We start from the raw sequence: 26,959 nt of genomic DNA on the forward strand, positions 1-26,959 counted from the left end.
GATTATGCATTTTTGGCAAGGAGACTGTAAAAGGCATGTTGTACCTTTCTCAGGGCATCGTATTAGGAGGTACATCAATCAATACTGGTGATGTTAACTTTGATCACTTGATTAAGGTGGTGTCTGCCAGGTTGTTGTGTAATTATTTCTCCCTTTGTCATTTATAAGTATCTTGCGGGGAGATATCTGAGTCTAGGCAAATGTCCTGTTCCTCATCCTACTTTCACCCAGTAATTTTAGCATCCATTGGTGATTCTTGCTTGCCATAATTATTATTATGGTGTTAGCCAAATAGTGATTTTCTATTTTCATCATTTTTTAGTAGTAGAGGTTCTTAAGTTGGGGTCCACATGGTACACAAGTGTTTTTATATACTCATTCTGCAGGAGGAATGGCTAAGTAAATGGATACATCCATTAAAAATTGAAGGCAAAGGACTGCTTTTTTTTAACTTTATTTTATTTTAAATTTATTTATTTATTTATATTTTATTTTTGGCTGCGTTCGGTCTGTGTTGCTACGTGCGGGCTTTCTCTAGTTGTGGCGAGTGGGGGCTACTCTTCCTTGCAGTGTGCAGGCCTCTCATTGCCGTGGCTTCTCTTGTTGCGGAGCATGGGCTCTAGGCGCGCGGGCTCAGTAGTTGTGGCGCACAGAGTTAGTTGCTCCACGGCATGTGGGATCTTCCCGGACCAGGGATCGAACCTGTGTCCCCTGCACTGGCAGGCAGATTGTTAATCACTGTGCCATCAGGGAAGTCCCTAAAGGACTGCTTTTAAATGCTGTGCTAGAGGGATGGCCAATGGATCCATAATGAAGAAAAGATGCTGACCCCCTTTCCTTTTCAGCAGAGGGCACAGAGACCCGCCCCCCGCCTTTCCCTCCCTCCCTCATCTCCCAGGAGCCGAATTCCAAGAACCTCCTGCCTTTCTCATCATCAGGGAGCGTCAGATGCCGAGGTCACCACCCCCTGATCCTGGGAGCATCTTCTGAGAAGAGGGGTCTTTGGAGTCTGGTCTATAAGTGGACCTGGCAGTGTGGTTCCTGCTCAGTGTTGGAGTGGCCGCCCTGCCCTTCAGACAGCGAAGCTGCTGGTTGGTCCCAGAATTCAGGCCACCGAGAAGCAAGGCTATGCCTGTCTCACAATTCCGACCCCACCAGTCTCGCTTTTTGCAAGTGGGGAGCCAAGCTTGGAAGTGGCTCTTTACAAGACATGGGATTTGACTTCAGCAAACTCATATTGTCTTTGGAGTTGAGGTACACGAAGAGTTTATGCCTCGACTTTAGCCACAGTCCCATGTGTTGGGTGCACCCCACAGTCAGCTCCCAAGGTGGAAGCAAAAAAGAGCACGTACGCATGTGCGCGCACACGCACGTGCCATTGTATCGTATTTGGGTTTAGAGAATGAACTGTCAGGATTCCCTTTACTGAAAAACCTTGGAAGGCAGGGAACAGTGGGCTGGCTTTCTTAATGTCAAAATTACAGCTTGAGGTTTTTATATTTTCTAAATACAGTAAGGCACCTTTAAGAAAAGCCAAATGAGCTAAGTACTGAATTACTGACCTCAACTGAAAAAATGTTAAATGATCATTAATTTTCACAACTGCCCTTTACTTTATGGCTTAAGAAATTACAGGAATAATGTTTCAGAAGCATCAGGGTCTTGTCTTCGGGGTGGGTGTTTACAGGCCTTTCAGGGAGGCCTCTCTGTCTCCTTGGCATCAGGAGCTGAGAACAGAATGTTCAATCAGAGCAGACGTGCATTTGTCACGAGCCTTCCCTCTGCCTTCAAAACTTAGCCAGCAGGAACTTTGTTAAGGAAAACTTAATTCCCATTCTTTCAAGGAATTCTGTATTTCTGATGTAATTGTCATTTCTACTTCTGTTACTGTTATTTGTTAAGGAAGGAGGGGTTACCCCACTTTTCTTCCTCACCAGTAACTCATATCTGACTTAGAACTGGGGTGTACCCCCTTTGTGGTCTCCAGCTGCTGGCTGGGCAGGAGGGTGGCGGGTTGCTCCCTGGTGACCTGGGGTATCACGTGCATGCTGCTTTCAGGTCCCAGTTCTGCTGGTTTCACATCTGATGCATTGTTTTTGTAGCAGCCACCTCACTTGTGTCCCCACGTCCCTCCTGTCCCCCTCCAGTTCCTTCTGGCAGATCATGGCACGACCCCACTCCAAATCTTCCAGAAGCTTCCATCTCACCTAAAAGTCCACACCTCTCTCTGCGGCCAACCAAGGTCTCATGTGACATGGACCCTGTTCTCTTCCGGACCCCATGGCCTTTCATGGGCTGCCTCGCTCCCTGGGCTCCGGTCACACGGACCTTGATGGCCTGGAGGCTGCATCCCTCCTCGGAGCTTCACATGTGCTTGTCCTTTTGCCTCGACTGCTTTCACCCCGAGCAGCTGAAAAAGCTGGATCTCCTTACGTGATTCAGTTCTCTGCTCCAGTGTCTGTCTTACCTCAGCCCCCATAATTCTCTAGCCTTTACCCCACTTAATCTTTTTTTTAAAAATTTATTTATTTTATTTATTTTTAGCTGCGTTGAGTCTTTGTTGCTGCACATGGGCTTCCCCTAGTTGCGGCGAGTGGGGGCCACTCCTCGTTGCGGTGCGCGGGCCTCTCATTGCGGGAGCTTCTCCCGTGGCAGAGCCCGGGCTCCAGGCACACGGGCCTAGTAGTTGTGGCACGTGGGCTCAGCAGTTGTGGCACGCGGGCTCAGTAGTTGTGGCATGCGGGCTCTAGAGCACAGGCTCCATGGCATGTGGGATCTTCCAGGACCAGGGCTCGAACCCGTGTCCCCTGCATTGGCAGGCGGATTCTCAACCACCGCACCACCAGGGAAGCCCTATCCCACTTAATCTTATTCTTAGCATTTCTCACTCTCTGACCCACAGTGTTCGTCCTGTGGTCAGCCTGGTCATCGTCTGCCTGGCCCTCTAGCCTGGGGGCTGGGGGAGGGTGGGGGCTGTCTTACTCCCTTCTGTACCCCCAGTGCCTAGCGTTCAGGGGCTCAAGAAACCTTGAAGAAGCCTTACTGAATTGATGGTTCTATGTCCGGAGGATGAAATGAGATCAAAGTTGTCAGAACACTTTGAAATCGTGCACAGCGAGTGCGTGATGGTGAGCTGTGAGCACAGATCTTTACGGAGCAAAGTTCTTGTCTTCTAAACCGGTCTGCAAACTTGCGATGAGGAGATGGAGGCTCAGAGAGGCAAAATGACTTGCTCAAGGTCACAAGGAGAGTCACAGGGACCGGGTTGGGTTTGATGCTGGCCCATCAAGCAGGCCCCATTGGGGTGCTCCTGAGGTTTCAAGGCCCAGCTCCCTTTTCCCCCAAATGAACATTTGTAGACCTCCTCCTGTATACAGGCCCCGAGGCTCCCAGGAGAGTGCGGGTGAGAACACGGACCAGTTCCTGACTTGGAGAGATGACCATGGGGCTGGGGAGGGGAACACTAGTCAGAGCACCACAGTAACAAGTGCACAGTTATGTCTGTTTCCGGTGCTGTGTGGAGACCGAGTGGGGCCCAGACCCGCGGGGAGAGCTTTCCTGAGCTGGAGCAGCCTGTGAGGGGACTTTTCCGAGGTAAGAAAGAGCTCCAGGGACTGCCCTGGTGGTCCAGTGGTTAAGACTCCACACTTCCAACGCAGGGGCAGGGGGCATGGGTTTGATCCCTGGTCGGGGAACTAAGATCCCACATGCCGCGTGGTGCGGCCAAAAAATAAAGACAAAGCTCCAGACTGTATAGCCCTGTCTCAGTGAGATTATTGTTTCTTAGCCTAATATTTTAAAGCATACTTTTACAGTTTTCTTAAGAGTCTGCATGCTGCAAAAGTCTGTGTGCTGGGCTGATTACCCAGAGCAGAGCCTCAGGGTGGGAGGAGCTTGGGAGGTCCCTGGGAGCCCTTTGAGGCAGAGACTGTGTCTTATGCATGTTTTCCTGTGTCTCACAATACCTTGGGCTGAAAACAATAGCTGACATTGCTGAAAGAGGCTTCGATAACAGGAGCCTATTAATCTCACAACAATCTGGAAGAGGTGCTTCCGTTTGGGCCGATGATATGCTCAAGATCTCGGCCTCCTTTATCTTCCTCTCTGCCAGCCCCTGTGTGTCTGCCACATGGTTCCTCAAGATTACAGAAGGGCGGCAGCAGCTCCAGGCATCACGTCTCATATAACAGTGTCCCAAAAAAGGAGGAAAGGGGATTTGGCACCGTTTTTTTCTGTCAGAGAGGATTGTCTTTTCCAGAGCCTTCAGCTAATTCCCCTGATGTTTCATTGGCCCGGATTTGTCCTCTCAGCCTGGGTTTCCCCACCTCTAAAATGGGAGTGATAGAGCGCTCCTTAAGAGCTTGTTGGAGGATGGTTTGAAGTTCAGTGGGGGAAGTCCTGCACAGACCCTGGCTTGTAAGAAGTGCTCTGGGAATGCAACCTGAGGCCGGGCCATGGCTCAGCTAAGAACAAAAACAGACTCACAGATACAGAGAACAGACTTGTGGTTGCCAACGGGGAAGGGGAGTAGGGGAGGGCAGGAATGGGAGTTTGGGACTAGCAGAGGCAAACTATTATATATAGGATGGATAAACAACAAGGTCCTACTGTATAGCACAGGGAACTATATTCAATATCCTGTGACAAACCATAATGGAGAAGAATATGAAAAAGAATATATATATATATGTATAACTGATTCATTTTGCTATCCAGCAGAAATTAACACAACATTGTAAATCAACTATACTTCAATAAAATTTAAAAAATAAATAAAGAAGCAGATCCCAGGAAAAGCACCCCAAGGCAGCTCCCAGCAGGTAGTTCGGGCCTGGGCGTGCTCTGAGCTTGCATTTCTCACTCTGAGGTTAGGGTGGCAAACCCCAGCTGAACCCGCATAGCCACCTTGTGCTGTATTCTCTTGTTTATAATCCTGGCTACTCAGCTGTGTCTTGCCATATTTCAATCCATTGTTCCCTTCATTTCTGGAAACATTTTGGATGCTTTTATTTGTGTTCACACAGAATTTTGCACAGAAAACAAGATGGCGCATGACTGTGGCGTGATCGGTGGCAGATTGCCTCTCCCAATTCTCCATTTCATCCTTCATCTTACCATCCCTTTGATCTCTAGGACATGAACAAATCCTAGATTTCTTACCTTTTTTCTTTTTTAAAATTTTGAGACATAATTGACACACAACATTGTGTAAGTTTGAGTTGTACAAGTTGATACATTTATATATTACAATCTAATTGCTGCAGTAGCCTTAGCTAACACCTTATCACGTCACATCAGTATCTAGATTTCTGGTCATGACGACACAAGAAAGAGAAAGAGGGAGGGTGACTCATTCTCACGAGAGCTGGTGCAAATTTGTCAAGATCCCCGTGAATGTTTTGGTTGGGGCTGATATAGTTTAGCTTGTGTCATCCAAATGTGTCATCTAAGATGATGTGATCGTGTTTGAACAGATATTTGTCCACATTTCACTGGAAAAGGAAGAGGCTGTTCTCACCATCGCATACTAAAGACACCCAGGCTCCCCCCACTGCTTTTCTCCTCCCTTATTTCCTTCTTCATTTCTGACTCTTGGAGGAGTTTTCCTTTTGGTCCTGGGAATAATTCACCTGCACTCTCTTTCTCTCTGTGGCATTTTGTTTACTTTGTTCTATGCATCTCACGCCTCCTTGCCATCCTTATAGCCTGTTATGGGGGTTGGGGGGTATACAGTAAGGTGGGCTTCAGAGTCAGAAAGACCAGCTGTGTGACTTTGAGCAAGTTACTTGCCCTCTCTGAGCCTTATTTCTAAAACGGAGACAATGCCTGTCTTGTAGGGCGGTTGTTGGGATTCCAGGAGAGAAAGTGCTAGTTCGTGCTGTGTGCGTGATGTGTTTTGGGACATGCTAATGACAGTTATTTGTTAACTGTTGTTTTCCCTTGGCCAGTGAATTCTTTCTTTGCCTTGGAGGTCCAGCTGCACCCTCCCAGCAGAAGTGATAAGTCCTTCAGTTATATTCCCCCAGGATCTTATTTGTCCTCTCCTAGAGCCCAGCTGGACTTGTTTTAGTTAATTGTCTGCCTGGCCATCTCTCCTCTTGCTGGGGTCTGTCCCTTGAGGGCAGGCGGTGTCTGCTGTTCACTCCGAGATCCTCTGGGGGTTTTGTGTCTGCCTGGAGAAGGTTATCACGAACTTGGTAAAGTTTTGCCTACATCCCCCTCCTTTCTGCTACCTGCCCCCCACTCCCCCACTGGCTGGGGTGCTCCCACCCTATAAGGAAGGGTTTCCCTCAGCTGGATCCCTTCACCAGAGGTGTGACACACCTCAGGGGAATTCATCTTTAACTGAAGACTCCTGGACCAGGCTTCACCAGGTCCTGTGTAGAATTGTGGGCAGTCGGACCAGAAAAGAATAAACATGACAAGGAAGCTTGTAGAACCCTAAACGTCCTGTCTTCTTCTGGCCGTGTTTGGAAACGGGGCTCCATCCCAGTTCCCTCGTGTGGCTGTGACAGTGTGACCAGAAGGGAGGACATGGGGCCCCAGCCTAGTTGTCAGGAGAGCGTGCCTGAGCCCCTGTGGAGAAGGGTTGGAATGTCCGGGTTTAACCTGGCTGTTGTCTCGGGCAGTGAGCCTGCTGGTGGGAAGGGCTGGTCGGTGGGCGGGGCCAGGAAGTGCTCTGGGTGGCATGTGATTGGGCGCCGCCTGGGGAGGGGAGGGGCTGCTCTCTGACCCGTGTATCTGGAGCCTGTTGTCCAGTCAGGAGCACTGTCTTCATCGCTGGTTGTTTGCTGGCCTTCTCCTCCCTTCTCCCCAATTTGGGTGCGGAGTCTGGGTCCGTCCCTCTCCCCCGACTCCATTCACTCACCGTGAGCTCGATCTGGAGTCGAACTTAATAAATGGATGCTGGTGGGCCTGCCCAATCACCTGGACACGGCTGTCCACGGGCGTCCCCTCCTTGGAGTCCAGGAGATATTGGGACCTTCTCCTGGGGCACACAGGCTGTGCCGTGTTCCCACCCCTAGGATCAGCAATGGCCTCGTCACTCTCCTAGAGGTGCGCTTAGCTTTGCCTAGAAATAGGTAACATGATTTGGGCTGCTCGGAAAACCCCTGTCCCTGGATATCCCTTCCCAGGAGGCCTGGAATGTCTTGTTTGTTCACTCATTCATTCATTCATTCACTCATTCATTCATGTTTGCCTGGAGGCCGGCTGCATGCCAGGCCCTGGCCAAAAGAGAGCGCATGGCTATCTGTCTCTCTTCAAAGAGATGACTCTCCAGGAGCGAGGAAGGATGGTTTGAATGGTGGCTGGGGTCCAAGGTAAGCCAGGCACTTCATCCTGACTGGGGGCTTGGGAAGGCTCCTGGGACGAGGTGACATCTGAGCTGAGGCAGGGCCTCGCAGCAAAGAAACAGAACAGCTGGTGGCCACGATGAGAGGGACTCAAGGGCTCCAGACCCCTGCATGGGGCTGGGTGATGACAGATGAGGGGGGCACATGAAGCAGGGGTGGGGGGACCACAGGCCCAATGCACTCAGCTGAGGAGTTGGGCTTAGCTGGTCCTTCCCTTCGATTCTGCAGCATCTAGTCCAGGAGCTTTCAGTTAAATAGAATTATCTCCCCACCCCTCCTGCCAAGACAACTGGCTGAGGGACTGCTTTCTCCTTTGATGGGAGCACCTTGGGCAGCGAGAGCCCAAAGCAGGAGGGAGGAGGCAGAAAGGAGCGTGAGCTGGGTGAGGAGCCCTCTACCCATCACATCTGTGCCTGGGGAGTGTCCTGCTGGCTCAGAGCTCTGGGTTTTCTCGGAGGAGCAGACTGGCCACGCTCTACCACCTGAGGAGCTGTAGGAGATGGAGCCGGACCAGGCATGATGGGGGCCTACCTGCACCCCCTCCCCTACCCCGCAGAACAGAGTGCCTGGGTCCTAGGGCCCTTCTACCCAGGCAGAGGGGACCCTTTAGGGAGGCCACTCTGGCCCTCCTTCAGCCATGCCCATCCTCATGGGGCAAGGAGTCCATGAGGCCAGGGGGATGTGTCCATCTGCAGCCTATGCCCCGCTTCTAGACCATTCTCTGGGTACCTGGCTAAACAGCCCTGAGTGGCTTCCAGGCCTGCTCTGGCCTCTTCCTTGAATCTGGGGGACGATGCCTGTGGTGGGTGCACCCCAAGCCTTAAGAGGAGGGTGAGGGGTGGCTATTTGTGGGAGTGAGGAGCATGGATGGAGCTGGGACGTGCAGGCTGGGTCCACACACCAAGTGTGGGATGGAGCTGAGGGTAGGAAGAGAAAAGGGTGGTGATCGGGGTCTCACTTGTTTCATTTGTAAAAATGATGTGTTGTATGAAGTTATTGGGGGGATTCAGTACTGGGGCGATGGTATGTGTAGGCCAATGTCTTGCTGGTGATATGCTCTTGGTACGTTGGCTACGACTCCCAGAGAAGAGGTATAAATATCAAGTGACTCATGAGGGGACACAGAGCTGGTTTGCTGCCGAGTGGTTGGGGCACCTGCACCAGCGTCCTCCTGCTGCCCATCCTGCTCAGTGTGAAGTCTGGGCTGGGGCCACCACAGGGAGAAGGGGTTTCTGCAATTCTGCAGAATTAGATTTGGGGATCAGCGGGGCCATAATCCTTGGTGGCGCCTCTCTTTGCTGAGCGCTATGAAGTCAGCACATTATCTCATTACACCCCGATGACATTTTTATGACAAAACTGTGCAAGTGGGGGAAGGGAGGGTGTGGTTGTCAAAACATGAGTGTAACAGAATCTGGGCACACTGAAGCCGATTTGGAATGCACTAGAGGACTGGCATGTGTCCCCAGTCCCTCCCTGTGCTCCCACCCACTCCCCCGGGAGCTCCACGTAGGCCTCTTTGTGTTTGTTCATCCACTCAAGCGTCTCAACAAATATTTATTAAGGGCCTACTTTGTGCCCGGGGGGGGAATATGATGGTGAGTAAGACCAAATCCTCTCTCTGATGGAGTTTCTATTCACGTAAATATGAAAACAAGAAAAAAATATTCCCTCCTAACGAGTTCAGGAAATTAAAATAGGGTAATGACTGAGTATAAATCCGGGCTACTTTAGAGGACATGGGAGAGAGATTCTTTGAAGAGATGACGTTGATGCTCAGTCATGAATGGTGAGAAAGAGCCTCCGTGTGAAGATGGGGTGGAGATAGTTGGTGCAAAGGCCCTGAGGCAGCGAGGTCCCAGATGAAGGAACAGAGAGAAAGGTCCGTGTCCAGAAGCAGAGCAGGTGAGGAGGATACAGAGGCGGAGACTGATCTCAACAAGCCTCAGTTTGGAATTTATTGTAAGAGTAATGGGACGTCACTGAAGGTTTCAAGTACTGATGATAAATGTCTTGATTTAGGTTTTAAAAAAAAATTAAACTTTTTATTTCAAGGTCATTGTAAATTCATAAGCAGTTGTAAGACATAGTTTAATTGTGTTAAAATACACATAAATCAAAATTTGCTGCCTTAACCATTTTTTTTTCTTTCGGCCACGCTACATGGCATGCGGGATCTTAGTTCCCCAATCAGGGGTCGAACCCGCGCCCCCTGCAGTGGAAGCGTGGAGTCTTAACCCCTGGACTTCCAGGGAAGTCCCGCCATCTTAACCATTTTTAAGTGTACAGTTCAGCAGTATTAAGTACGTCTATACTGTTGTGCAGCCATCACCACCATCCATCTCCATAATTCTTTGCATCTTGTAAAACTGAAACTCTATACCCATTAAGCAATAACTCCCCATTCTCCCTTCCCTCCAGCCCCTGGAAACCACCATTACCACTAATCTGTTCTCCATTTCTATAATTTTGTCATTTCAAGAATGGAATCATACAGTATATAACTTTTCAGGAATGGGTCTTTTTATTCATAATTCTCTGGAAATTCATCCAGGCTGTTGGGTGTGTCAAGAATTCCTTCCTTTTCATAGCTGAGTAGTATTCTGTAGTCTGGGTGTGCCACAGTTAGTTTAACAATGTGTCTGTTAAAAGACATTTAAAAACAACTGGGTCGTTTCCAGTTTGGGGCTATATTGAATAAAGCTGCTATAAACATTCGTGTACATTCAAGTTTTTGTGTGAACATCAGTTTTTATTTCTTTGGGTAAATGCCCAGTAGTGTAATTGTTGGGTCATATGGTATTTGCATGTTTAGTTTTTAAAGAAACTGCCAAACTGTTTCCAGAGTGGCTGTACCATTTTACATTCCCACCAGCAAAGTCTGAGTGATCCAGTTTCATGCATCCCTGCCAGCATTTGGTGTTGTCACAATATTTTATTTTAGCCATTCTGTGTAGTCTGTTTAATTGTGGTTTTAATTTGCATTTCCCTAGGGGCTAATAATGTTGAACATCTTTTCATGTGCTTATTTGTCATCCAGATATCTTCTTTTGTGAAATGTCTCTTCATGTCTCTTGCCCATTTTCTAATTGGATTTTTTTTTTTTTTTTTACTGTGGAGGTTTGAGATGTCTTTATATATTCTAGATACTAGCCCATTGTCAGATACATGGTTTGCAAATATTTTCTCCCACTCTGTGGCTTGCCTTTTCATCTTCTTAACACTCTTTTGCAGAGTAAAAGTTTTTAATTTCAACGAAGTCCAGTGGATCAGTTTTTCATTTTATGGATCATGCTTTTGGTGTCAAGTCTAAGACCATTTTCTCCTATTTTTTTTTTCTAAAAGTTTAAAGTTTTATATTTGACACATAAGTCCGTGATCCACGTTGGGTTGGTTTTTGCATGAGGTGTGTGATTTAGGGAGAGGTTCATTTGATTGGTCTATGGATGTCCCAGCTACACCAGTACCATTTGTTGAAAACATCCTTCCTTCATTGAATTGCTTTTGCATGTTTGTCAAAAATCATTTGGGCACAATTGTGTTGGTCTCTTTCTAAGTTCTCTTTTCTGTTCCATTGATATGTGTGTCTATAGTTCTGCCAGTATCACATGGTCTCGATTGCTGTAGCTATGCAAGTCTTGGAATCGGGTAGACTGATTTTTCCCACTTTATTCATCTCTTTCAAAATTGTTTTAGCTACTAGAGTTCCTATGTCTTTTCATATAAACTTTAGACTAATTTTGTCTATATCTACCAAAAATCTTCATGAGATTTTAACAGGAATTGCATTAAACCTGTATATCCACTTGGGGAAAATTGATATCTTTATTACGTTGACTCTTCCAATCCAGAACTATGGATTTCATTTATTTAGATTTTTTTTTCATTTATTTAGATATTTTTTGATTTCTTTCATCTTTCTTCATTGATTTCTTGGATTTCTTATAGTTTTTGGCATACAAGTTCTATTCTTTTTTTTTTTTTGGAGTGATTGTAAATAGGTTTTTTTGGTACAGTTGGTAAAATTGTATTTTTCATTTTGATGTCCATGAGTTCATTGCTATTATATAGAAACACAGTTGATTTTTGTATGTTTATCTTGGATCCTATGACCTTGCTGAATCCATGTATTAGTTCTGGGAGTTTTGGGGTATATTCCTTGAGATTTTCTCCAAAGACAATCAAGTCATCTGTAAATAGAGAGAGTCTTGATTCCTCCTTTCCAACCTGTATGTCTGTTATTTCCTTTTCTCAACCTTTCACTGACTAGAACTTCCAGAACTTATAAATGAGTGGAGAGAATGCTTTGTTCCCAGTTATAGGGGGAAAGCATTTCACCATCAACTATAATGTTAACTGTAAAGTTTTTGTACATGTTCTTTATCAAGTTGAGTAAATTCTATTATTATTTTTCTCAGAGTTTTTATCATGGGCACTGAATTTGGTCCAAAATTTTTTTTTGCATTGATTAACATGGTCATGTGATTTCTTTAGCTTATAAATATGGTGATTACACTGACTAACTTTGCAATATTGAACCAACATTGCATCCCTGGAATAAACTCCACTTGGCCATGGTATATAATTTTTTTAATGTAATACTGAATTCTGTTTGCTAATATTTTGTTAAGGATTTTTGTGTCTATATTCATGACGGATATTGGTCTGTAGTTTTCTGGTTTTGTACTGTCTTTGTCTGACGTTGGTATCAAGGTCTCATAAAATAAGTTAGGAAGTGCTCCCTCCTCTTTTATATTCTGGAAGAGATTATATAGAATTGGTATTAATTCTTCCTAAACATTTGTTAGAATTCTCCAGTGAACATCTGGGTCTGGAGATTTCTTTAGGGGGAGTTTTTCAGCTACAAATTCAATTTCCTTAGTAGTTATAGGGCTATTCAAATGATCTATTTCATATTGAGTGAGTTGGGGTAATTTGTGTTTTTTGATGAATTGGTCCCTTTCCTCTAAGTTGTTAAATTTATGTGTATCATGATCTTCCCAATGTCATTCCTGATATTGATAATTTGTGTCTTCTCTCCTTTTTTCTTTGCCAGTCTTGCTAGAGGTTTATCATTTAAAAAAAAAAATCTTTTCAGGGAACCAGCTTTTGGTTTCATTGATTTTTCTCTATTGTTTTTCTCTTTTCAATTTCATTGACTCCTGCTCTTATGTATACTATGTCCTTCCTTGTGCTTGCTTTGGTTTTATTTTTTCTCTGCTTTTTGAAGGTTCCTGAGATGGGCTGATTTAGGTTTCAAAAAGATCACTGGCTGCCGAGGGAAAAATGGACACAGGCTCAAGATGATGGCGGGTGATAGCTGGGGAAGTGGAGAGAAGTGAGTGGATTCAGGAGGTGTTCTGGAAACTGAGATGACAGGAGTGTCTGATTACTTATGGGTGGGAGCAATTTGGGATAACCTTAAATTGTTGGTGTGAGTGGCTGGTTGGCTGGGCATGCCATTCATTGAGTTGGGGACACTGACAGGAGGTCACCCCTAGGAGGCAGAAAACAACAGCTCTGCTTTGGCCAAGTGAAGTGTGAGATGCCTAGGGGGCATCCACGGGGAGAGGGGTATCAAGCAAGAGGTTGATTTAAAAAGTTTGGAGTTCCAGGAAGACCCTGGGGCCATACTGAATTTCATGGATTCTCAGATGCCATTGGTTTGGAAGAAGTGCATTATCTTATGATCACTAAGAATGTTGCTAATTAAGCTATAGTGCACCATCAACTGTTACATGAATCCCAATGTCAGAGATGTTAAAGTGTAACAGTATGTGCATGTTAGAATTGGGGAAACTTGATGATTGAGAATCATAAGCATTTTGATGGTATTTAAAGCTATGGAACTGGAGGTGAACTTGGGGATGAATAGATGGAGAAGGGGTGCTGATCCCGGAACAGTCTGGGCCCCAGCCTCTGAGATAGGGCTAAGGAGATGAGAAGAAGCAGCCAGGTCAGAAGGAGCATCAAGAAAACCCAGTGTTCTGGGATGAGACTTTTGGGAGGGAGAGTGTGAGTCTTTCAATGCTTCTGGGTGGCCGACGGGATGAGGGCTGAGGAGTGACCATTGGATTTGGCAATGTGGAGTCACTGGGGACCTGGCAACTGCAGTTTTGGGGAGTGGTGAGGATGGAGGCTGAGATGGCGTGGGTGGAGGAGAAAAACGAGAGGTGAGGAAATGAAGATCCGAAGGATAGAAAACTCTTTCAAGAAGTTTTGCTGTGAAGGAAGCAAGAAATGGGGCTTGGGGGACTTCCCTGGTGGTCCAGTGGCTAGGACTCCGTGCTCCCAATGCAGGGGTCCTGGGTTCGATCCCTGGTCAGGGAACTGGAACCCATATGCCGCAACTGAAGACCCCACATGCCACAACTAAAAGATTCCTCATGCTGCAACTAAAAAAAAAAAAAAAAGATCCCGCATGCCGCAAGGAAGAGCCCACACGCGGCACCGAAGATCCTGTGTGCCACAAGTAAGATGCAGCGCAGCCAAATAAATAAATATTAAAAAAAGAAGAAATGGGAAAGAGGGGATATAGGTATACATATTGCTGATTCACTTTGCTATAGAGTAGAAACTAACACAGTATTGTAAAGCAACTATACTCCAATAAAAATTTTTTTTAAAATGGGGCTTGGTAGCTGGAGGGGAGTAAGAGGTCCAGGGAGGTGTTTTTTTTGTGTGCTTTTAAGGTAGGAGATACAGGAGCATGTTTGTAAACTGCCAGCAATGACCTGGGAGAGAGGGGAGGCGGCTGGTGAAGGCGAGCAGAGGATGGCTATAGGAGCAAAGCTGCCCGGGGGGTGGGGGTGGGTGGCGGTGGGGGGAGGTGGGGGAGTGAGGGGTTGGGGGGAGTTAAGGGGTGTGAGAGGAGTGGGGGGTGGACCCGGAAGGGAGGGGGAGGGCCTTGTCAGGGCAGCACTAGGAGAGAACGCCGGGGTGGGGGGCACCCATCACCCATGCGGGTCCAACCATGTGACACCCAGACGGTCTGATTTCGGGGCTGATTCTTTCCACCCATCCATGAACACCTCAAAGGCAGGACCACAGTGTCCTCATCCCAGAGCCTGGGCACATTAAGCTGCTTAACAAATGTTCATTAAAGAAACGTATCCATCCTCTTGTTGAATGAAAAAAAAAAATTGTAATACAACTGTGTCCCGTTTGGATTTTCCCATTCCATGATTTTTTTATATTGGGTTTTTGGTGTGTGTGTGTGTGTGTGTGTGTGTGTGTGTGTGTGTCTGTCTGTCTGTCTGTCTGTCTGTCTGTGTGTATGTAGGTGAGGGTGGCACCCAAACCTACTGTTCACATACAAACATGAGCCCCAGAGGATGGTGCCCGGCGCCCAGTCAGTCCAAGCTGGTGTGGAGCGGGGTCCTGCCGGGCCGGGTCTGGTCTCAGGACCTGCAGCTCTGACTCGAGTTTCTCAGATCATGCGTTTGGTCTGTTTAGCTGTTTGTTTGGTACTGAATGAGCACTTAAGCGCCAGGCACTAGTGTGCAAAAAGATCACGGCCCCTCCCTCTCAGAGTTGGGGGTGGCGAGTGGAGGGAGGGACATGTCAATCAAAGACTCACAGCTATGCGGGGGCGGAGGGTGTCCTGCTATAAGACCTGGTTCTGGGGTTTCCCTGGGGGGCATTTGAGCTGCGATCTGGGGGATTTCGCTAGGGGAGGGGGTGCAGGTCAGGTAAAGGGAACAGCCGGGGCAGGGGAGCGGGGTGGGGGGGGAGTCCCTTCCCTGCTGGCTTCTCCTCCTGGCTTGTAGTGAGGGGCTGGACCGGGACACTTCCCTGTGAGGGGCCTTCAGAACCAGTGGAGAGGACTAGGGGTGCTGCCCCTCCCTGTGCCTCAGTTTCCCTTTCTGGGAAATGGGGATAAACGCCCCCGTCTTGCTCTGGGGTGGAAATCACAGCCCTGGCTGTGCCTGGTTCACTGCAGCAGGATGTCGCACGTTTCGTCGCTGCCCTTCTGCCCTCTCGAGCCCCCGCTCAGCTGCTGGAGGGGGTGGGCCCCAGGGCCAGACAGATTTGGAAGGAGGAGCCCCAGGGCCTCGGGGGTTAAGTTTTCCTCGGCCTGGCTCTCCTGCCCTCGGCTCTCTCCCTGGCCCCTCCGAGCTCTTTGATGGCATTAGAGCCAACCTTTTCCAGATGTGCTGAGCCGAGGGGTTTGCCGGAACTTCATCTGCCTCCGCCAGACGGCCCCCTGCCAGGCCGCCTCCCCCCCTCTGGTTGGGTTGCCTGCCGCCCTCAAGGCCACATGAAGTCCTGGACTTAGTGCTTTCTTAAAACGTGGCCTGCTTTCCTGCCCCTCCTCGGCCAGCCTGTGTGGTTCGAGAAGCCCACGATGTGTCCACCTCCCCCCCGACTGGACCGTGGTCTTGGGCTTGAGTGGGAGCGGCGGCCTGGGCGGGGGACACTGCCCTCTGGGCCTTCTGTCCCTTCCGTCCGCACTTGGGAAGGACTAGCTTGGACTGTGGGGCGGCCAGAGCCTGGAGGACCCTGCCGGCTGCCGCAGAACTGCGGTGGGACAGCCCATCCCCCTCCCCGCCGGCCCGCTGCTATTAATCAAGAGATTAATAATCTCCTGCCTCCCTTTCTGAAACCCCCACTCCCGTTTCCTGTTGAGTCTCCAGTCTGTCTCGGTACCTCCCAGTCTGGTCCTCCTCGTGGTGGTCCCTGCTGAGGAAGTGGGGCCGGGGCAGGAGCCGGGCCCTGCAAGCTGCGGTGCCCAGTGAGGGAGGGAGGCCCCCCGCCTCCACCCGATGAGGTCTCTGCCCTGGCAGAGTCGTTCCCAGCAGGCAATGCCCAGACGATGGCCCTGTCCTGGCACCCACTGAAGGACCTCATGATGCTGTGGGGACATGGCCTTTGGATGCCAGAGAGCCATGGCCTGGGCTTACACACCTCCAGTGACGGGCATCTCACCCCTCCTGGAGCTCTTTCTTCATATTCCCTCTCACATGACCTTGTGCACCCAGGGCCACCTTTGAGGACACACAGGACTCATCTGCGCCCTATCTAGGGCAGTCACTGAGTGGCTGGAGGACTGCGGCCAGGACTCTCAGAGCACCTCATGACCGCTGTGCTCACTGGGAGGGTCCCGGGGGCGCTGCAGAGGGCAAGGCCCTCCTCTGACTCCTGGGAGGGGTCGGGGGGCAGCTTCGATGTGTTGTTGAGCGGGAGAGAACATGGGGCTCCCATCAGGAGGTCTGGTTCAGTCAAACCTCTGCTGCTTTATCACCTGGAATCTGACCCCCTCTTTGGCCTCAGTTTCCCCTCCATCAAGTGCGGCCATTCATCCCTGCTGGCCCCTCTTCCTCAGCCAGCAGCCTCCTGACTCACTTCCTCACCTCCCATCTCTCCTGTCCAATCCGGCTGCCATGCCAACACAGGTGGGCTCTTTCTTGAAAGCAGATCTGATCATGATGTTCCTCTGAGCCACGGTGCCTGGGTGGCTTCCCCATGGCCAGGAAAAGGGTGGTCTCCCCGTGGGTACACAAGGCTGTCTGTCGAGGGGTGGAAAGACTATATCAAGTCTTCTGTTTATTTTTTAATCTACAAAATAAAAGAGAAATTAAGCTCTACTGTTTTTTATACATGCAAAGATGGTAAATAATATGCGTATATATACATGTATAAATTAATAGACTCTCTTGCAGGCTCAGAAATATGTTACTGATCAGGAGCACCCCTGGATGCCTGGAGAGCATGGCCAGTCTCCACGGACGCAGTGCAGACTCCTTGCCTGCACTACAGGCTTTCACAGCCGCCCTGAATGCCCTGTCTGCCTGTCCAAGCACTCTGCCCCCCAGATGCACCAAACTTCACCCAAATTTCCTGGCTCTCCTGGTGCTGGTTGCCTCCTCACCTTTTTAGCTCAGCAGAGCTCCCTCAAGTGTCGCCTCGTGTGGGAAGTCTTTGCTGGGTCCTCCTGGTGGATGGAAGTGGCCATGCCCTGCTCCCTCTCCCTGCATCCATCAGTTTCCATGGATGTCATCCTGAGCTCCTCCAGAGAGCCACCCTGTCTTGGTTAGCATTACAGTTCCTGGCCTGGGACTCCATCTGGTACAAATTACTCAGCGATTGTTTTATTCATTCCACCAGTCTTTACTGAGCATGTATGACGTGCCAAACCCTGAACTAGGCCTGGGGTTAGTGGAGGAGACGGACATCAGACAAATGATCGCACAGGTGCGATCACCCTTATATACTTGGAAGGGTGATAAGTGTTTAGAAGTCAGGGTTCTATGACAGTGTAAATCGAAGGGACTCAGCCTGCAGTGGGGTGGGTGGAACTGAAGGGTGGGCTGATCAAGGAGGGCTTCTCAGAGGAGGCGACACTGGAGGCTGCATTGGAGTTAGTGGACATCTTGGGCAGAGGGAACAGTGGATGACAAGCCCTGATATAGGAAGGAGCTCTGGGGGTTCAGAAACTCAAAAGCCGATTGCTGCTGGAGTTCTGAGTAGCCTGGAGGGGGGGCGGCAAGCAGCGGGGCAGCCAAGGTGGACAGTAGTTAGAAGTCTACGTGGTCATACTAAGGATTTGGTTTTTGTCCTAAGATTGAAGAGAAGCCAGGAAGGGTGCATGGAGGAGATTTGTGCTTTGAAAACATCACTGGAGCCAGCTTCTGTGTATAGGCTGGAAGCTTGGGCACCAGTCAGGGGCCATTGCTGCTGTCTGGCAGGGTGATGAGGGAGGCTGGACTAGGGCGGGGTGGGGGAGAGCAGTGGGCAGGTAGGATCTACTTGGTGAGTGATCTCCCTGGACTCGTCGATGTGAGGCGCCAGAGAGGGGTAGGGTCAAGGTTTCCATGGATGTTTGTTGAGTGAATAACAACCCCCTGGAGAATATATGTCCCTGAATTTGCCGAGTGATAGTGAGGGAAGTCCCAGGATCTGCCCTACAGAGGGAACAAATACACAGAGATCAGAAGTCCCTAGAATTGGTCTGTCTTGGAAAAAAAAAAAAAAACAACCAGGGCTAGTGAGACACCAGACAGGAGACTCCACATTGTATCTGGAGAATTTCAGGGTAGCAAGGGATCTGTATGTTTTTGCATCTCAGCTCAGACTTCACAGGAGACTCAGAGAGGTAAGGACAGACTTTACAGGGGGTTCAGAGAGGCAGGACTTGCTCAACGGCTCACAGATGGGCAGAGATGTATTGGGATCAAGTGTTGGTGAGGATGTTTTAAACCATCCAGTCTACGATATTTTGATATGGCAGCCTGAGCAGACGAATACAAATACCCGGGGGTAAATTGAACAAAAGATAGCACACTGCTGAGAAAAAATTAAAGAAGACTTAAATAAATGGAAAATTATGCCATATGTATGGATAAGAAGACTCAAATTATTACGATGTCAATTCTCTACAAATTGATCTATAGATTCCATATCACCTTATCAAAATTATAGTGGGCTTTATTTTTGTAGAAATTGATAAGCCAATTAAAAAAGTCAATGGGAATGCAAAGGAACTAGGTGTCCAAGACAACCTTAAAGGAGAACAAGATTGGAGGACTTACATTACTGTATTTCAAGACTTACTATTAAGCTATATTAATTAAGACAGTATGGTTTTGGTGCAAGGATGGACAAACAGATCAATGGAACAGAACAGAGAGTCAAGAAATAGACTCATATTTAAACAATCATTTGATTTTCAACAAGGCACTAAATAATTTAATTTTAGTGGGAAAATTTAGGCCAAAAGAAGGTCTTTTCACTAAATTGTGCTGTAGCAAGTGGATATCCAAATGGAAAACAATGAACCTTGACTCCTACCCAGCAGATAGTAAAATTGTAAAAATGATAAATTGAACTTGATCAAAATTTACAACCTGATCATTAAAAATACACCTTTAAGGGACTTCCCTGGTGGCGCAGTGGATAAGACTCCACACTCCCAATTCAGGGGGCCCGGGTTCAATCCCTGGTCAGGGAACTAGATCCCACATGCATGCTGCAACTAAGAGTTTGCATGCCACAACTAAGAAACCCGCCTGCCACAACTAAGACCTGGTGAAAATAAATAAATATATACATACATACATAAATAAATTTTTTTTTAAAAACTGGTATCAAAAATACTTCCAAGTTAATAAAAAAAAATACACCTTTAAGAAAATGAAAAGGCAAGCCACATATTGGGAGAAAATATTCACAATACATATATCTGACAAAGGTCTCTCATGTATCTTACAAATCAATAAGAAAGACCCAAAACCCAATTTAAAAGTGGGCAAAAGACTTGAACAGGCACTTCACAAAAGGAGATATCTAACTGGCAAGCATGAAAAGGGGTTCAGCTTTAGTCAATAGGAATTGCAAGTTAAAACCATAATGAAAGAGTACTGCATACACCCTAGAATGACTAAAATGAAAATGATTGACAATATCAAATGTTGGCGAGGTTATAGAGCAACTGGAACTCATACACTGCTGCTGGGCGTGTGAACTTGGTTCATCCGGATAGGTTTGGGACAAGTGTTTGTAGCATCTGCTAAAGTTAAACATATAACCATCCTATGGCCCATCAATTTTATTTCTAGGTATATACCCTAGAGAAGTGAAAAAGTGTCCATGAAGACTTGTACGAAAACACTCATAGCGTCTTTATTCATCAAAGCTCAAAACTGGAAATAACCCAAATGTCCATGAACAGGAGAATAGACACATTGTGGTATATTTACATAATGGAATATTATTTAGCAATAAAAAGAAACAAAGGAGTGCTACACTTAACAGCATAGATGAATCTCACAGACATGATGGGTGAGTGAAAGAAGGCAGACACAAATGAGTGCATGCTGTAAGATTCCATTTATATAAAATTCTAGAATAGGCAAAGCTAGTATCTGGCGAGAAAAGTCAGAAGAATGGTTATGTCTGGGGGCTGGGTGATCAGTTTGGAAGGGGCACAAAAGGACTTTGGAGCAATGGGAATGTTGGTGTAAACATATTGAATAGATAAGAGTTCACTGAGCTAAACACTAGATTTATCTACAGATCTTCCTCGACTTAACGATGGGGTTACATTCGTGATAAACCCATTGCAAGTCGAAAATGCATTAAATACACCTACTGAACATTGTAGCTTAGCCTAGCCTGCCTTAAAGATGCTGAGAACACTTCCATTAACCTACAGTTGGGCAAACTCATCTAATACAAACCCTGTTTAATAGTAAAGTGTTGGCCATCTCATGTAATTTATTGAATACTGTACTAAAAGCGAAGAACAGAATGGAAGCGTACCCACTGTTATCGTACACAGCTGAAGGCACGTTGGGCCTGAAGAATGTTTGAAGCATTGAACTAAAATTAATTGCTGGATGATGGGGATGGTACAGCGACAAGATCATCAATTTCTCTCTCTTCAGATAAGGCTGGAGAATAGCTGGCAGAAGGCACTGCGGCATCGGCACTTGTTGATGGTTTAGCAGGCATAGTGTTCTTCGGGGAGATATCAAGTTTGGACTGTCCGGTTTGTTTCTTCTTTCCATTTTATATTTCTCTAGAGCAAGCAAGAACATCCTGTATCTGCCTGTCAGCTCTTGCGAATGTCTCATAATTGACGTCCATTTCTTCTAACATCCTTACACCACTGCTGATAGCAGCAAATGTCTCTGCCAGTTTCTTTGCTGTGAACTTTCCTGGTGCCTCAGGCATAACTTCTTCCTCTTTCCTTCCTTCTTTCTTCCTCCAGTTCGATCAGCTCCTCAGTGGAAAGTTCTTCAGCTTCAATACCAACAATCTCACGAGCATCCTCTTCGTCAATGTCCAATTCTAGCTGTTTCCCAAGCACTAATATCTTGGGACTATTTCATCCACAGCAGAATCTTAGTTAAAGCCTTTGAACGTGTTCACACATGTCTTTAAAACTTTCTTCTAAACGCTGTTCATGCATTGCCACGTGACTCCTTCCCATGAGGCGGCGATGGTCTGGGTAGCATTTAGAATGTTAAAAGCTTTCCAGAACTCTCAGAGTGTTCGGCCAGATCCCGTCTCTTCAACAGCCTGCACAGACCGTTGGTGTAAAGAGTGTGCTTTGAACGTAGCTGTGGCGCCTTGGTCCATGGGTTGAATGAGTGCAGTTGTGTTCGGTGGCAACTACACAACCTTGACATCAGGATGCGTGTCGCTGGTATGCTCTGGATGCCCTGGAGTGTTGTCCAAGGTCAGCAGACTCTTGAATGGGATGTTGTTTTGCCTTCAATATTCTCCTCTCTGAGGGATAAAACACTTCAAAAGCCAGGCTTCAAACAATGCTTACGTCATCCAGGCTTTCTTGTGATGGTGATAACAAACGGGAAGCGAATGCTTGCTCACATATCTGAATGCTCTAGGGCTCTCCGAGTGGTAGATTAGGAAAAACTTTAATTCGAACCCTGCAACATTTCTACCCCAAGGCAGCCTTACACGGTGTTCGAATGCCTTGAATCCTGGCATCGTCTTGGACTCTTGATGAATGTATGTACGCTCTGGCATATGCTTCCAGAACAAGCTCATTTCATCGACATTTAATATTTGTTCTGGCAAATATTTCTCATCCACAATTATCCTCTGAAGCTCTTCCTTAAAAACTTTGGCACCTTCAGTATTGGCACTTGCTGCCTCACCGCTGACTTTCACATTATGAAAATTATGCTGCCTTTTGAAGCATTGGAACCGGCCATAACTTGGGATAAACATTTGCATTATTTGTAGAATCATCAACACACTTTTTTAGTGTATGGAAAGACTTCTTGCCTTAGCCTGGATGGTCAGTAGGCTAAGTGGTATGAACTTCTGTACCTGGTCTTCCATCCACATGACAAGTTTTTTTTTTTTCTTTTTCTTTTCTTCTTATTTATTTATTTATTTGGCTGCACGGTGTGGCTTGCGGGATCTTAGTCCCCCCACAAGGGACTGAACCCGCACCCTCAGCAGTGAAAGCGCGGAGTCCTAACCACTGGACAACCAGGGAATTCCCAGACAACTTTTTTTTTTTTTCATGTCATCCGTCAGCCCAGCCCTTTTCTTCATGACGACAGTGAATTTAACCAATGCTGATGATTTCACTGCATCACTCATTTGCTTCTTATCCTTTAAGATGGTCAAGATCGTCAATTGCCAAAGTCCTAACTCACCTGCGACGGCTGCTACTGGCTTACCGCCTTCATGCTGGGCGGTTATCTTGAGTTTCATCTCAAGAGTAATTGCCCTCCTCTTCTTCTTCTCACCAGAAGCAGGAGACACAGATGGGCATTTTGTAGACACAGTGGGATGGGAAAACGCAAAACACAGTATCAAAAAAAATGCTGGCAACACAGTACCCTGTTGAGTATTGGTTGTTTACCCTTGTGATCGCAGGGCTGACTGGGAGCTTCCCATCATCACCAGAGAGTACCGTACCCCATATGGCTAGCCTGGGGAAAAGATCAAAATTCAAAATTCCAAGTATGGTCTGTATTGAATGCGTATCACTTTCGCACCATCGTGAAATCCAAAAAATTGTAAGTCAAACCATCATAAGTTGGGGACAATCTGTGTTTTACTGCATGTAAATTATATTTTAATTTAAAAAGAGAAAACAAATCCATTACAATGTGAGGAGTGAACTCAGCGCTTTCCTCCCTGGCACTGACCACCGCGCATGGCCACATTTTCACGAGTGTGATACAAGATTAGTGCCACCAGCTCTGGCAGAGTGGAGCTCGTGCTGCCTCCTTCATTCTTGTATCCCCAGTGCCCGGCACATGGCAGGCACCCCACACGTAAAACCAAGCTGTGTACAGGGTGTTGGGGGTACTGAGGAGGGAGCCTGTCAGCTCTGGCTGGGGGTGGGGGTGCTTCACAGAGAAGGGGATGTGGAGTCACACCCTGAAGCCTCTTGGGGATTTTTCTCAGCAGAGTAAAGAAGGAGAGGTGAGTAGGCAGAGGAGCCTGCATGTATGTGCAAAGGCCCAGAGGCAGGAAGAGCTGCTTGTTTGTACTGTGGTGGGAGGAGTGGCGGGGAGAAAGGTAGGCAGGGCCTTATTTGCTGACCTAAAGAGTGTGGTCTTAAGTCTATGGGAGCCATGGAAGGTTTTGAGAGAGGGCAGTCACAAAAGCAGATCTGCATTTTAGAAAGATCAGTGGGTTTGCAGACTGGAGCCCAGGGGAAGGGCTGGGAGTTCTTCATGGAGGGTGAAACGATGGGGACAGCCCATGAACACTTGCACCTGCCCTGGGCATTCAGGAGAGATCTGAGGGTCTGAGCCCTGGCCTGCTGGGCTGGGGAAGCAGCGCCACCTACTGGCTTGCCCTGCTCCTGGACTTCGCAGGCCACCAGGATGCTTCTGGTCCCGCAGTGGGACAGGCCAGCCCGTGGCCCTCAGAAGGAGGGGGCAGAAAGAGACCTTCTCTGGGGGATGAGCTCTCCCTCTGGTTCAGGGGCCTGAGATCAGTACCTTGTGCAGATGCAGGGAGGAACAATGTTCCCCTATACTGAACGAACACAAATTAGTATTACTAGGTTCTGCTAATTCTGCCTGGGTTTGGAACCAAGTTCTACCACCTTCTAGCAGTGTGACCTTGATAAAGTTACTGAAGCTCTCAGTGCCTCAGTTTCCTCATCTGTAAATTAGGAATAGTAATAGCATCCACCTGTCAGGGTTGTTATGAGTCAGCAAATGTAAAGCACTCAGAACGGTGCCTGATACGTGGTAAGTATGCAAAGCTCTTACTATAGCTATTATTATTTTATCACCATCATCACTCAGGGCACGAAGTGAGGAGTGCCTGGCGCCTCTGGAGGGCTCATGGGCTGCAGGCCGAGGGGCAGCCTATGGCACAGGGGGCCTGAGGGCAGCTGTGGCAGCTGGAGAAGGGCTGGCCCCCGTGGCTAAACAGCTCAGACTCTCTCCTGACCACAGTGGGGACAGGCGAAAGGTGCTGGCCAGGAAGAAAGGGGTCAGATCTGTGTTCCGCAAGTGCAGCAGCTACACGTCCCTTTCTGCGTCACACGTGCTCTCCCAGGGAGCCCCAGACCCAGCATCGCAGTCCTCAGCGGGCAGACCCGGAAACGGGCTCAGGGAGGTTAAGGAACGTGTGCAATTCACATCGTGAATCAGGGGCAGGGCCCTAAACTCTCAGCTTATGCCCCCACAGCCCGGGGCTCCATCTCCTCCATGGTGCAGTGGTTATGGGAGGGATTCCATAGCTTTTCTGGTCCCTCTCAGCCAGAGCAACAATCTTCTTTCAAGAATTAATTTTAAAACTGACTTTTTAAATTGAAATTAAAGCGTCTTCCCTTTCCCAGCTGGGCCAGTTCCTGGCTGGGAAATTTGCAGCAGGAAGAGGGTGTGAGCGTGTGTGCATGTGTGTGTGTGTGTGTGTGTGTGAGAGCATGTGTGTGAGCATGTGAGTGTACATGTGAGTGAGAAATCGTGTGTGTGTTTATCATACAGACAGTCTATTTGGACTCCTTGGACCCAGGCTCGCCTGCCCACTTATGTCCCCCCAGGCTCCTTCTATAAGGAGTGGTGACAATGACTGGTCCTCTGCCACCCCCCCACCCCCTCCCCAGTGGCCTATGCCAGCTGCTTCCTGCCGTGGATCTGAGAGTCCAAAGGCCTGCATTTGCTCTTGGGCACTTCTCCGTGCAGACTTCTGGCTCCTCACTCGAAAGTTCCAGCCCCTGGCTGCGCACTGCCAGCCCCTGCCCCCACCACCGCCCCCCCCCCGACCCCCCGCCGCTTCCCACTTAGAGCTCCAGAGGGAAGCTGGTTTGCCGGAATGTTTACGAAACATGAGTGAGAGGATTTTTTTTTTGAAAGAAAAATTAGTGTAGCAGGATTCTTCAGATTTAGTGCAGTATTTCTGAAATTCAAAACCTGACTTATGTATTTTCCTGTCAACAGTGCATCTCAAAACGTCACGCCTGCTGCCACCAATTAATTCATAATTTTCCCATTCACGATTAAGTTGCTTGGTGCCAGCAGATGCAAATTCTGTGAAGTCATGCAGTTTTGCTTTCAAAAGGAAGTTGTGCAGACTTTATCAAGCAGCCAAGTTATAATGATGCATGTAAATCGAATAATAAAGCCGAATTTTTGCCCCTCGTGAAAATCAGTCATATGTTTTTGTGTTTGTGTGTGTGTGTTCATTGAGGTATAAGTGATAGATAACATTGAATTAGTTTCAGGTGTGCAACATAGTGATTCGATATTTGTGTATGTTGTGAAATGATCACCACAAATAAGTCTAGTTAACATCTATCACCACAGGTAGTTACAAAAATTTTTTTTCTTGTAATGAGAACTTTCAAGATCTACTCTCAGCGATTTTCAAATATGCAATACAGTATTATTAACTATAGTTGCTGTGCTGTACGTTACATCCCATGACTTATTATAACTGGAAGTTTGTGCCTTTTGACCACCTTCACCCATTTTGCACTGCTCCGTATCCACCGTCCCCCCGCTTCTGGCAACCACCAGTCTGTTCTCTGTATCTATGAGCTTGGTTTGTTTTTAGATTCCACCTATAATGGAGATCATACAATATTTGTCCAAGGTCTTTCCATGTTGTCAAAAATGGCAAGATTTCATTCTTTTTTATGCTGAATAATATCCTAGTGTGTGTGTGTGCCACATTTTCTTTATCCACTCACCCATTGATGGATACTTTGGTTGCTTCCATATCTTGGCTATTGCAAATAATGCTGCAGTGCACATGGGGGTTCAGATATCTTTTTGAGTTAGTGTTTTCATTTCCTTTGGATAAACACCCAGAAGTGGATCTTATGGTAGTTTTATTTCTAACATTTTTTAGCAACTACCGTACTGTTTTCCGTGGTTTCCAATTTACATTCCCATCAACAGTGCATGAAGGTTCCCTTTTCTCCATATCCTCACCAACACTTATTTCTTGTCTTTTTGATAATAGCCATTCTAACAGGTGTGAGGTGATATCTGTTTGTGAGGTGTGGTTAGGTCATATATTTTATATTCACTATTCTTGGAGTTTCACAAAATAGTATCAAACTTATTTTCAAGAAAAATTTCAAAATTGTGTGAAAATTTACCATGGAATCCCACAGCAGTTTGCAGGAGCATTTTGTTGCTGCAAGGGCCCCACTACTGAATTGCAAGTTTTCACTGAAGTGTCTCTCTCTCATCTATCAGGCTGGGATTTTCTCAAGGATGGGACTCCGTTTTATTAATCTGTGACCACAGTATTGCATGTAGTTGATGCTCAATAAATATTCATGGGGGACTTCCCTGGCAGTCCAGTGGTTAAGACTCCATGCTTCTACCGCAGGGGGCATGGGTTCAGTCCCTGGTTGGGGAACTAAGATCCCACATGCCACGGGGCGCAGCCAAAAAAAATACGTATATATATTCATTGGATGAATCAACCAAAAGAAATAATGATTGGGAAAAAGGTTCGAGTTAAGTGACTTGTGGGTGGTTGGAAGTTGTACAGGTTCTAATGATATTTTTCTTTTCCTTATTCATTATCTTGGGCTGCCTTAACAAAATATCATGGACCAGATGGCTGCAATACAGAAATTTATTTTCTCAGCCAGCCACCTCTCTGTGTCCTCACATGGCCTTTGTTCAGTGTGTGCATGT

At 47.3% G+C, this 26,959-nt stretch overlaps 1 protein-coding gene across 2 annotated transcripts in view; it reads left to right on the forward strand.

Annotated features, from left to right (window-relative positions):
- Nucleotides 1-26,959, forward strand: part of COL26A1 (collagen type XXVI alpha 1 chain) — a 168,064-nt gene that overhangs the window by 46,338 nt on the left and 94,767 nt on the right. The gene's annotated exons all lie outside the window — the stretch shown is intronic.

The sequence above is a fragment of the Balaenoptera acutorostrata genome, chromosome 15, assembly GCF_949987535.1.
Source record: "Balaenoptera acutorostrata chromosome 15, mBalAcu1.1, whole genome shotgun sequence".
NCBI classification, from domain to species: domain Eukaryota; kingdom Metazoa; phylum Chordata; class Mammalia; order Artiodactyla; family Balaenopteridae; genus Balaenoptera; species Balaenoptera acutorostrata.